This window comes from Lontra canadensis, unplaced genomic scaffold (assembly GCF_010015895.1).
Source record: "Lontra canadensis isolate GAN:19392208 unplaced genomic scaffold, GSC_riverotter_1.0 scaffold47, whole genome shotgun sequence".
NCBI lineage: Eukaryota > Metazoa > Chordata > Mammalia > Carnivora > Mustelidae > Lontra > Lontra canadensis.
In genome coordinates, this window is record NW_022631041.1 from 4826787 (window position 1) to 4839968 (window position 13182).

The following is a 13182-nucleotide window of genomic DNA, read 5'->3' on the forward strand; positions in this document are numbered from 1 at the left end:
ATACACTAATGACAAAGCAGAAGAAAGAGAAACTAAGAAAGCAATCCCATTTACAACTACACCAAAAGTAATAAGATACTTAGAAATAAACTTAACCAAGGAAATGAAAGACCTGTACTCTGAAAACTACAAAACATTGATGAAGGAGATGACACAAACAAGTGGAAAGATATTCCATGCTCATGGATTGGAAGAACAAATATTGTTAAAATGCCAATACAACCCAAAGCAATATACAGATTAAATGCAATTCTTATCAAAATACCAACAGCTAGAACAAACAATCCTAAAATTTCTGTGGAACCACAGAAAAACCCAAATAGCCAAAACAATCTTAAAAAAGAAGAATAAAACTGAAGGTATCATAATACCAACTTTTAAGATATACCACAGAACTATAGTAATCAAAACAGTATGGTAACTGTCACAAAAATAGACACATAGATCAATGGAACAGAATAGACTCCCCTGAAACCCCCACAATTATTTGGTCAATTAATTTTCAACAAAGGATGAAAAAATATGCAATAGGAAAAAGTCTCTTCAACAAATGATGTTGAGGAAACTGGACAGCTATATGCAAAATAAAGAAACTAAACCACTTTCTCCCACCATACACAAAAATAAACTCAAAGTGGATTAAGACTTAAATGTGAAACCTGAAACCATACAAATCCTAGAAGAGAGCACAGGTAATAATTTCTCTGACATCAGCCACAGCAACATTTTTCTAGATGTTTCCTGAATCAAGGGAAACGAAAACAAAAACTGGGACTACATCGAAATAAAAAGCATCTGCACAGCAAAGGAAACTATCAACAAAACTAAAAGACAACCTACTGAATAGGAGAAGATATTTGCAAAACTCATAGTTGGTAAAGGGTTAGTATCTAAAATATAGAGGGATTTTATAAAACACAACACCAAAATAAACCAATAATCCAATTAAAAGTGGAGAGAACACATGAACAGATATTTCTTCAAAGAAGACATATAAACAGGGGACCCTGGGTGGTTCAGTTGGTTGGGCGACTGCCTTCAACTCAACTCATGGTCCCAAAGTCCTGGGATTAAGTTCCACATCGGGCTCCCAACTGCATAAGGAGCCTGCTTCTCCCTCTGACCTTCTCCCCTCTCATGCTCTATCTCAAATAAATAAATAAAATTTTTAAAAAAAGAAGAAGACATATAGATAGCCAACAGACACAAGAAAAGTTGCTTAATATCACTAATAATCAGGGAAATGCAAATCAATACCACAATGAGATATTACCTCACATCTGTCAGAATGGCTAAAATCAAAAATACCAGAAATGAAAAATGTTGGTGAGGATGTGGAAAAAAAGAAACCCTTGTGCCCTGTTGGTGGGAGTACAAACTTGTGCAGCCATGGTAGAAAACAGTATGGAGTTTCCTCAAAAAATCAAAATTAGAATTAAAATGTGATCCAGTAATTCCACTACTGGGTATTTACCCAGAGAATATGAAACACTAATTTGAAAAGACATATGCTCCCCTATGTTTATAGCAGCATTATTTATAATAGCCAAATTATGGAAGCAGCCCAGTGTCCATTGATAAATGAATGACTAAAGATGTGGTATGCTCATACAATGGAATATTACTCAGCCATAAAAAAGAAGGAACTCTTGCCATTTGCAACAACGTTGTTGGATCTAAACAATATAAGGCTAAGTGAAATAAGTTTGTCAGAAAAGACAATACCACATAATTTCACTCATATGTGTAATATAAGAAACAAAATAAATGAACAAAGAAAAAAGATACAAACCAAAAACCAGACTCTTCACTATAGAGAACAAACTGATGGTTACACAGAGGGAAGATTCCATGCTTAGCAGAGAGTCTGCTTGGGATTCTCTCTCTCCCTTTCTTCCTCCCTTTTGCAGTCTCTTTCTCTCAATCTCTAAAATAAATAAATACATAAATCTCTTAAAAATTTAAAAAAAGAGAGAGAAAGAAAGAACAATAATAGCATTTACTTCTGATAGTTACCACCTTCTCAACACTTTTGTTTTGGTTTGGTTTTGGTTTGTTGTTGTTCATTTAGGATTTTTTGGGTTTTTTTGTTTGTCTGTTTTTTCTTTTCACCTGTGGTTCAGTAGATAACTCATATTTCCCAAGAAGTCATATGTTTCTGCACAGAGCATTTGCCCTCTGTATCGACTAGGGATGAGGGCCAAGCAAATATAATAAAATCTCCTTTTACCCATCAAAACCAACAATGTAATTCTATTTGCAGCAAGGTTAAATTAGCAGTCATAAGTCATTTTGGTATTGAATGCATGTACTCTAGAGGTGCCTGGGTGACACAGTCAGTTAAACCTTAGACTCTTGGTTTTGGCTTGGGTCATGATCTCAGGGTCATAAGATCAAGCCTGGCATTGGTCTCTGTGCTCAGCACAAAGTCTGCTTGAGATTCCATCTCCCTCTGCCTCTGCCCCCCCCTCAAATAAATAAATAAACCTTTAAAAAAAAAAAAAAGCAAGCATGAACTCTATAGTCCTCAATCTGTACCTTCACACTCCATTTTAACATTATACACAGTAGTTACATCATCTAAAGATGTTCTTATCATTTTTACAAAAAAATCTAGAATTTTCTAAATTCCATGTATTTAGGTAAAACTGCAGCTTCTTAGAAGTCCTCTTTGGTTGCTGTGTCTTGTGTACACACCTCCCATTTCCTACTTTCCATAGTAAGAACAATTACTTAAGTAGAACTACACTTATGATTAGTTTTAAGGTTTGACATTATCACTGGATCACGGTCTTGTGAATATACAAATGTATTCTTCTTGACCTCTTCAATATGTAATGGAAAAGCAATGTCACTATTAACAGTTCCTAAGGTTAGGAGAAAATCAAATTATCAATTTAATCTTTTCTTAAGAGAGATATAATTTGCATAGAGTCAAATTTACATTTTAAATGCCAACTCCATTAGTTTTGACAAATGCATGCTGTTGTATAACCACCCCCACAATCAAGATACAGAACAGTGCCATTACCGGCCAAAATTCCCTCATGGTCCATTGTAGTCAATCCTTCCCTCCACTCCCAGCCCTTACTAACCATTGATCAAGCCAATCTTTGTATATGAACATGTTCATCATGCCTCATTCTTTTGCCCTAATAAAAGTAAGACCTTATCAGAAGAAACTCAGAAATCAAAATGAAATTTTACCTGCAGAAAGTGAGAAAAAGCCAGTTAATAACGATACCCTTACATTTGCTTTCATAGATTCTTATTTATAACTATTTTTCTCTGTATTATGATAGTTATACATAGAAGTCTCCATTAACAAAAAGGATGATAATATATGTCATGGCAGATAAGCAAAAAAAATCATTTTGTTGCCCATGGTGAGCAAATGTCAGTTCCCTAACAGTATCTAAATTATTAATTAGCTTCTATTAACCTTCTGAAGTGATTGATAATAATTAACAAGCCATTCTCCTAATCAGGAATGTAAAAATGCTCTCAATTTGAATCCTGACTAATTGCTAGAAGCTGCCAAGAGTTCTGGGTTACAAAAAATTCTGAGGCTAAATAGAAAAATATTAATATGAAACATTTAAGTTTTAGAAATTATTAAACACTACATGTGGGTTATCTTATGTAATCCTAACAGAAACCCCAGAGAATATTCCTATTGTTATCGCTATGCTATGAGAGGAAGAAATTGAGTTTTCAAAAAAATTAAATAACTCATTCAAGGTCAAACAGGGTAGAAGCCATAAAGCTGCGATTTGAACCCACTCAGCTAGGCCAGCACAGCTTTACCACTGTGCACCCAAGCAAGTAATCACACAATGGGGGGGAGCATGCAAATTTTTCTGAGGAAGTGAATCTGGGCTGAAATTTGAAGCATGTGTTAAACAAGAAAGGAGGAGAGGGTGCAGAGCAAGAAGTGCTTTTCTGACAGAAGGCAGAGCAGGTGCAAAGGCCCAGTAGGTGGAGGAACAAGGCATGTTGCAAGAACTGACAGGCCAGGTTGCCTGAAGCACAGAGACCCAGGGGGAGAGCAGTGTGGGATGAGGGTGGGAAAGAGATCTACACTACAGCCCTGCGAATGACTTTGATCTTTCTCCCAAGGGCATCAGGAAGCTCCTGCACAGTTGTAAACTGGCTAGTGACCCAGTCAAATGTAGGCTTTCAAAAGGTCACTCTGCCTACAAGGAATAAGGTTTTTTCACAAGGGTAAAGGAGGTGGAAAAAGAACATGGCAAACAATCCAGTTAAGGAGCAGTGACAGTGCTAACCATGTCTTTTTACTTTCTATGTTGTGATGCTTGACATCTGGGCCTTGGCTGATCTGGAGGCACTGCCCTTCACAGTGCTAGCTAATTCTTAGGGATTATAAGCAACCGGTCTGCAGACATGTCTTTCATATGTAGACCAAACAACTTAGATCCATACCCTCAATTGTCTCCTTCATCAAACTCTTACATTCTGGGTCACTATCCACCAGACTTAATCACCCCAGGGATAGGTGTCAGATAACAAGAAACAGCCCCAGCGCCCAGTGAAATTATTCAAACTAACCAATCCAAAACCTGCTTACCCTGCTTGGCCCATTCCTCTCTCCTTCTGCCTCTTTACCAACCCTGGTGCTTCCCTGTGTGGCCCCCCATGGATCTGTGAGCTTACTAAACTATCTTTTCAATGGCAGTCATATCTAGATCTGATGGCCTCACCATACTGAGTAGTGAGATCTTTATTTTTAAAAAGAGGCATAATTAAGAAGAGAGTATATCTGAGAGATATTAGAGGTCAGTAGGACATGGTGATGGATTGAATTTGGGACCATGGGGGAAGATAGAGGTCAAGAAGGGTATTTAGATTTCTAACCTGCAGGCAAAGAGAAATAACAGTAAACATTTCCACAACACCTGCAAGGTTCCAGGCTCTGTTCTAAGCATTTATGTGTATGAACTCATTCGATTCTCTAAAATCCTGTTTATTATTCCTGTTTCACATAGATAGAAAAGGAAACACAGAGAAGTTGAGTAATCTGCTGTGGCAGAGACTAGCTGACTAGCTCTCTTACTTCCTGGGAAAGCAGCTGGGCTATATATCCCAGCCTCCTTTGAAGCTAGATGTGGCCAAGTGACCGATTTCTGGCTATTAGAATATGGTGGAGTTGAGGGACCAATATGCAGCCCTTTGGGGCCTGACTCACAAAACTCTCTTATGTACCATCCATCCTGTGTGCTCTTGTTCCCTCTAGATTAATGAATGGTCTCTGGAAACCTCCTGTTGATGATGGTGGAGCCATAAGATAGGTGGAGTTTGGATCCCTACGTTAAGGAGCAGCAGACTTTTTCTGTAAAATACCAGGGTAAGTATTTCAGCCTTTGAGGACCAAGAAGGAGAATTAAAAATATTCTATAAATACTTCTAGAACCAACTCAATCCTGGCCATTTAAAAATGTAAAACCTGTTCTTAGCAAATTTGTCATACAAAAAACATGCCACAGGCCAAATCCAGACCACAATTTGTAGTTTACTGAGCCCTGACCTACAGCATCATGTAAAGAAAAGTCACCTGATGATCTGGAAAACTTTCCAGGAGCAATTAAATACACTGCTTGTTTATCAAACCACTGTAATTTGGGGACCATTTGATCCAGAGTTAGCCTTCCATTACTTACCCAAGACCACATAACTAGGAAGTCACAAAGTGCAGATTTGAATCCTGGTTTTCAAGCCTCTGCTCACTGATACGCACCAAGCTGCCTCTTGAGAAGAAGGATCAGTTCAATTAACATCTAACAAAGTGTGGGAAGGGGCAGAGGAGGCTCATTCTCATTGCCACTCCCATTCTAAATCTTGATTAGAAGGAATGCACAAAAACAAGCAGTAAGAGTTCTACTTTGTATAATTGTGCCTTGAAAACCCACTGGTGGACCAATTTTCATAAAAAGAGATCTTTTTTGGTACTGTCAAGGAGAGAGGCCTATGACTGTCCCTTCAAGGAGCAGGACCAATGTTTTTCATTTTATAAATACCCCCAAGTGCCATTTCTTCCAACTCCACCTCTACCTGCCATCTTCTAAGGAGGGTTCGCAGTTCCAGAAGCTCCCCAAATCTGGAAACATATTGCCCTTCTGCTGGAAAGAGGGGGAATGGAGAGATGTGTAGGCCTGGCTCTGGGACCATCTGTACTTTCTAAGGTCTATACCCCTTAGAGACTTTGACACCTTATTTAAAATGACTAGAGATACAGACAAAGAATTTGTTTCTGCAACTTTATAGAAAATAAAAATGGGAGGAGGAAGTTCTGGTATAGATTATCCTGAACATGTGCACATCCCAAATGCTGGGTGATGTAATGTATCTGAAAAACGGGCCTTCCCTGGGATAAATTTACAAAAAAATAAACTGACCTTCTAAATACCACTCCTGCTGTTTCTTGCCATCTTTCCCCACCATGCAGGATTTGTTTACATTGGTGTTTATAGTTACCAGTTGGACTCAAAATAGCTGTTTTAATTCTGAGATTTCACTCATGGATAAAGAATGTGAAAAGTTTTCTGTGCTGATGTTTGCATTTTTAAATTAAGGGTGCAGCTAATTAATCTCCCCTCTCCATCTCAGGAACGTGAAGATGATTAATAGGAACAGCGAGGTTGTTAGAAAAGAAACCAGTTAATAAGTATATATTTGGGAATTTTCCTGAGACTCTGTTTTGTTTTTGTTTTTGTTTTGTTTTTAATTTTGGTTCAGGAAAGTAGATGAGAGAGATTATTTTTATTTGTACTGTACCTAATGTTATAAAGACAAACAAATGATGACCTTTGTCTATATCATCTGCTGCTTGTGAATGCTCCATTATTGGCTATTGTGGTTTGGTTCTATTGTGTCAAATTCTGGAAATGCAACGCACAGTAAAAGTCACCTTACACAGTGCAACCAGAACTAGTAGTTTGCTGGCTGATTTTAAAAAGTCAAGGATCATAAAAACTTGAAACATACATCTTTAAATATTTTCTTTTAATTTAAAAGTCTAAAATGCTTATATATTTACCATTTTTTCATGTAGTGTGGTGCACCTTCCTTGCCTTTGAGCATGAGTCTGTGAGTCTTGAGAGGAGACCTAGTCAGTTAGCTTAAGTAAAATTCAATCATAACATACTGTCTAAATCCCAATTTCACTTTTTTTATAGAGGAGGGAGAACTTAAAGACATTCAAGAATCAATCAGAAAGTGAAACTATTATTTGTTTTTACATTTTATTTTGAATTTTTTAGAATTGGGTCATCCATACAAAATGCAATGGCAATTTTTAGTGAGTCATCTTTATTTAGTTCAAAAGCGCTTATCCTCTTAGCAGTTATGGATGCAAGCGCTCTTTCCTTTTGCACTGATACTTCTTAGATTTATAGTAGATTTAAATTATGTAACGTCAATAATCCACAAAACTTGCATAAACTGGCTTGGAATTCAGTTCCAACTGCATATAATTCAACTGGCAACAGCAAAAATGCTCAGATATGTAGAGAGCAACTTTAAGCATTTAGCTGTGTTTGTGGAAAGAATGAAGAGATGCAGTTACTCTTACATGAGTCCAGTGGGTAGAGTTCAGTTTTAAGATCCTGGAACGTGTGTGTAAAGTGATGTTTTTATGTGTGTAGGTTTTCCAAATCTTCTTTGTCAATACATGAATTAAACATGGTAATAGTGACACCACACAGACTAGGATAGTGTCATAGAAACAGTAGAAATCTTGGTGTCTAGCTTACTTGGGTTTGAACTTGATCATCTTTGTAATACCAGCAAGACGCCCTAGTATAAAAGCAGTTCTTGCCATCATTATTTTTACATGGACTGAAATAGTGGGAGTCTACTTAACACAGTATGGGTGCACTTATGTGTCGGCAACTATATTCAGGATAGATTTACAAATGCCTTGAAATATTTTCTCAGACACGAAACCCACAATGTTTGACTCTGAGTTATTGAGGATGAGCCATTTAGGATAAATAAATACATTTCTGTCTGATGAATTTCTAATCCTCTTTATCTGCTTCCCCAGCTTCAAAGAGACCAGTAGTTCTCAACTGGGGCAGTGTAACACACACGCCTTCATGGTCATTGGGAAATTTATGGAGGCTTTTGGATCAGTTCTGTGATTGCAGAGTATGACTGGCATTTAGTAGACAGGGTTCTGGGATGCTGGAGTCCCAGCAAGGCGCAGGACAGTTTTGCACAAGTTTCTAATGTCTCTCCAGACACTCATGAAAGTACAACATCTATTTAGAGTTATATGAATGTTAAACAGAACTCTGTTTTATTCTAAAGACAAATAAGGCAAGATTTTGAGGAGGGATGATGTTTAGGAAGTCATTTCTGCTGTAAGAAGACATGTGTGTTCCTATAAATGACTGTGCTATGCAAAATTGTGCGGTAAAAATCATGGCACATATTAGAAAAATGGGGTTAGGAAGAGAACTCAGCAGTGACACACAAAGAAAAAGCTAAGGTCCCAGTAAGAATAGTAGCACCACCGTTTTACACTCATTAAATGGCTAAGAGATACACAAGTACTACAATAAGTACAGCACTTTATCTGAAAAAGTCCTGAAGCTAGCTAGTGAAAGTGGGCAATGAAAAAGCGGCAGTGTGTGTTATTGTGAAGTAGTGAGAGGAGGTTTATCAGAAACTGGACAGAAAGTCTCAATAACATACACTGTGTGTGTGCACGCAGCTCGGGATGCAGGTGGTGAAATGAGATGGCTCGTAGGTATTCAAAATGTGTGAGTGTGTACATGTGTGTATTCCTACAGGGCTCACCCAACTAAGTGCTGGTTTCTGGGTTCACCTCGTGTTTCTTGCTGAAAAAGCCATGCATAAACAAATGTGTTACGTTCAAATTGTTCCCTACCATATCAATTGCATTGGAACAAATCTTTAAACAAGTTTCACAGCAGAACGAACTATAGACTGATTTTTTTTTTCTAGAAGGGCAACAAACATGTAAATCAAGAAAAAATTGTATTTTGTTTTGTTGGGAGCTTTCCAAGATTTATTCTCTGTTTCAGAAAATCATGTCCTGGAGACAAACGTTACTTGTGGTGCATGATTCCTCAGTCCAGCTTGCTGGTATGAGCTTGCCACTTTTACCTGTCATGCACCTGGTGGTCTAGGTAGAGAGGCAAGCATCAAACTCCTTCATTATATCTGCTGTTGTAATCTTTCTTTATAAAGATTTATTTATTTGAGAGAGAGAAAGAGAGGTCGGGGTGGGGAAGGGCAAAGGGAGAGAATCTTAAAGCAGACTCCTTGCTGAGTAGAGAGCCTGACATGGGGTTCAATCCCATAACTCATGAGACCATGACCCGTGAGACCATGCCTCATGAGACCATGACCTATGGGACCATTACCCGAGCCCAAACCAGGACTTGATTGCTCAAACAAATGAGCCACTCAGGTACCCCTTCTACTGTAATCTTTAACTGTAATAGTTAAAGACTATTGAACTATTGAGTAAATAAGTAAAAATGTATCATAAATTACTTTTCTGTCTTTTCTCCCTTGTATGTAATTAGGCTATTATATTGAAATTTTTTGAAGAAACACTGTAAAATACCTATCAGGAAAAGAAGTTGGCATTGGGTTTGACAAGATTATGAACCACGGATACACAGAATTTTTTTTTCCAGAAAAAAGAAAGAGCTACCATCATTTCCCACCTTGATTATGGAAATAGCCTCTGCGCTGACCTATGTCCCCCTCACCCTATCAGATTTATTCTCTCCCCAGCACCATCCAGAAGTACAATGTGAGTCACATATATGATTTCCAATTTTCTGTCCCAACGTTTAGAAAGGGAAACATGGGAAATAAATTTTAATGACATTTTATTTTACCTGCTATATCCAAAATTGAATCATTTCAACATATTATCAATATGAAAAAATATTTATAATTTTGAGGTACTTGGCATCCTCCTTATGCTATGCCTTCAAAATCTGGCATATGATTTATACTTATAGCATTTATCAATTTGAACTAGCCACATTTCAAGTACAGTTTTGAGAGAGAATTTTATGCTTTCCTGTGATAGTCAATACATAACTTCTGGTAAGCCAGATTTGACAATGCTATGGGGCTTCTATGGAGTTGGGGGAACTCTTCACAAAGAATGTTCCATAGGAATAGTAAGCCTAATGCCCTAGGACACCTATTGTATGTTATGAATTAACTTCTCTCCAATACTTGAGGATGGTCCTAGTTAGGTACTCTCCTTAGGAGATTTGAGAAAATAGTTAACTCAGATCATTTTCTAATGAGCTTAATTCTCTTCAGAAAAGGCTGTATTGTCCATTTTTCTTCTTTACCTAAAATGCACTTATTTTATTTAATTCACCTGTTTCTGTTGAATATCACTAGATTTATAGTCTCACTAGTTTCAAGAGGATAAGAGAGAACCATAGGATGTATTTAGGGGGAAGTGGTGGGTCCTTGGTGATGGCAGGTTTTCTGCAAGAAGGGAAAATTCACAGTATGGTTGTCCATAAGTTTGGCTATTTAGAACAATGAGAAATAGTGGAAAAGAGAAGCCTTTTCTTCCAGGTTTCTCATGTAGGAGCCAGCATGGCAGCTCAGGTAGAGAAGAGAATATCCTCCATTTCTTCCCGCCCTCTGCTCCCTTTGTTACCATGGGAGAAAGAATGTCCTATGACTGCAAGACAAAACTCCCTTGATGACTTCTTCTTCCTCCCTCCTGTTTACTTATATGTGATAAGCAGAAAAGGAAAGCAGAATTTCTAGGGCCTTGAGACTACAGCTCTCTCCTCCCAGACCTCTACTTCCTGTGTAGAAGCTGTAGGATGACCTGGAGCCCTTCTTGGAGCCTGGTCATGTCTCTCTTAACCCACTGAAGGGTAGGCATTTAGACTAAGGCAAGACATGGGAGGCTCCACATCAGTCCTGAGGAGGTGATGTATCCACATCCCAGCTTTTGACAGTGATTTCCAGCAGGAGAGAGAGGAGTCACCTATAGGGAGCCTATCTACCCCATCATAAAATCAGGGGCTGTTGTTCCTGGGGTGAGTTCCAAGGTCCAAGACTCAATAAAAAGAGGAACAACTGATAAGATTGCATCACCAAATTCCTTAACTGGCTATTTAACAGTGAGCACTGAACACAGTTCTATGAAGGCAGATGTTTTATGTTATTTTAGTTTGTTTGTTTTTGTTGTTCACTGCTATATATCCAATACCAAGAACAGAGCTTGGCATATGATGAGAGCTCCATATTTTGAGGGGGGGGGGTCCAATTCTTTTTTTATTATTTTTTTTTCAGTGTTCCAAGATTCATTGTTTATGCACCACACCCAGTGCTCCATGCAATACATACCCTCCATAATACCCACCACCAGGCTCTATATTTTGAAAATGGATGAATGCAGATAGAGGTGTGGGGTACGACTGGTGCTGAAGCTGGGTTGTCCCACTCAGGACCCACTAGCCACGGGTGGCTACTGAGGTTTAAAGTAAGTATAATTAAGTAAAATTTAAAATCTAGTCTCTCAGTTATACTCACCCCATTTCAAGTGCTCAATAGCCGCAGGTAGCTAGGGCTAGGTGATTGTATTAGAAAGTTCAGCAAATAGTCTATTTCTCCTTGAAAACGACACCTAACTTCTTTGAACCACAGGCTTTGGAGATGCATTTGTAAATGATATGTTGGTTTATCAACCTCTAATTAATTATTTAATAATAAAGCTGCCATGATGCTGCTCAGGAAATGTCATCACTTTATAATTCCACAACTAGAGTTGGCCTCAAAAATGATGTTCTTCAGGTTTTGCTTTCTAGAAACTATCTTGGAGAACTTATGAAAATCAAGTTTTTGAAAATTTCAAAAATGCATCTTTTTGGTTCACTCCCAAGTTGCCTGCCCTCCCTTTGGAAGTCTTCAAATGTCTTCATCTGTCCTTTTGTATGTCCTGAGTGATTTTCTCCAAGTCAGCACTCTCAACTATGACTAAGTGACAAGAAGTGACAAATCAGTCTCCCGCTTAAGTCTTTCTTGAGAGTGAACTCATTCTAAACTTCTTAGAGGAGCTCATTTCCTTACCTGTAGCTGGTACAATCCCACCTGACAGTTAAGGACACTACCCTCTTTCCACTGCCGAAGTCAAGAGTGCCAGTCACCTTACCCCCTCTTTCTCTTTCTCTCTCATCCCAGACACCAAGTTGGTCACTACTTATTATCAGTTCTTCCTTAAGCAAAACTGTCCCTTCTTTCCCCCATCGTCTGCTTGGATTGTTGCTGCTCTTATTTCCATGGAAATAACACAACTTCATAATTCTCCCAACTGGTTCCCTGCCTCCACTCTTTCTGCCTCAAATCCACTATCTTCATTGCTGCCACAGTGATTTTTTTTTTTTTTTTTTTCCTAACTAAGAACAGCTCTAGCAACGGCAATGCCACTTTCTTGCTTCATCCCTTCCTTGGCTCAGCTCCCTGTTGCCTGCAGAGCCAGATCTGATGTCCTTAGGCTGGATTAGGAATTTGGACTTTGATGTGTCCTTTTGGCTTAAGCACACACCACCCTATCACATACGCAGGGAGCCAGTTCCATCTGGCTTTTTTACCCACTCTCTGCTTTACACACCCTTGATCATCCAACATGCCCTTCCCCCCACTTTTTTTAAATACCTCTCTATTAGAATATGAACTCCATGAAGACAAGAACTTAATCTGTTTTGTGCAGCACTGTACACCAAGCACAATGAACAGTGTCCTAAGGTCGGTGATGAGAATTTCTCTGTTGAATAAGTCAATCTACTATTTTAAGGATCTGTTCCAAGGCCACCTCTGTGATAAAGCCTGTCCTTCCCCTCCCTCCATTCTCATCAGGGTAACTGCTTAACTCCTTTCCTTTGTGACAGCAAAACACACCAAATTTACCATTGTTTAAGCTCTAACATCATATTACATACACTCATATACATGTCTTCCTTTACACTTGAACTCCTTGATGGCAGAAATACTTTCATCATCCCCAATGCCCATCACAGTAGCCAGTTCATAGTAGCCACTCAAAAACTGCTTTATGAATGAGTGAATACAAGAGACGATTTAGAAGAGGAAGCAACTAGAAGGGATCGCACAAACGCACACACGCACAATGAGGAAAAAGAC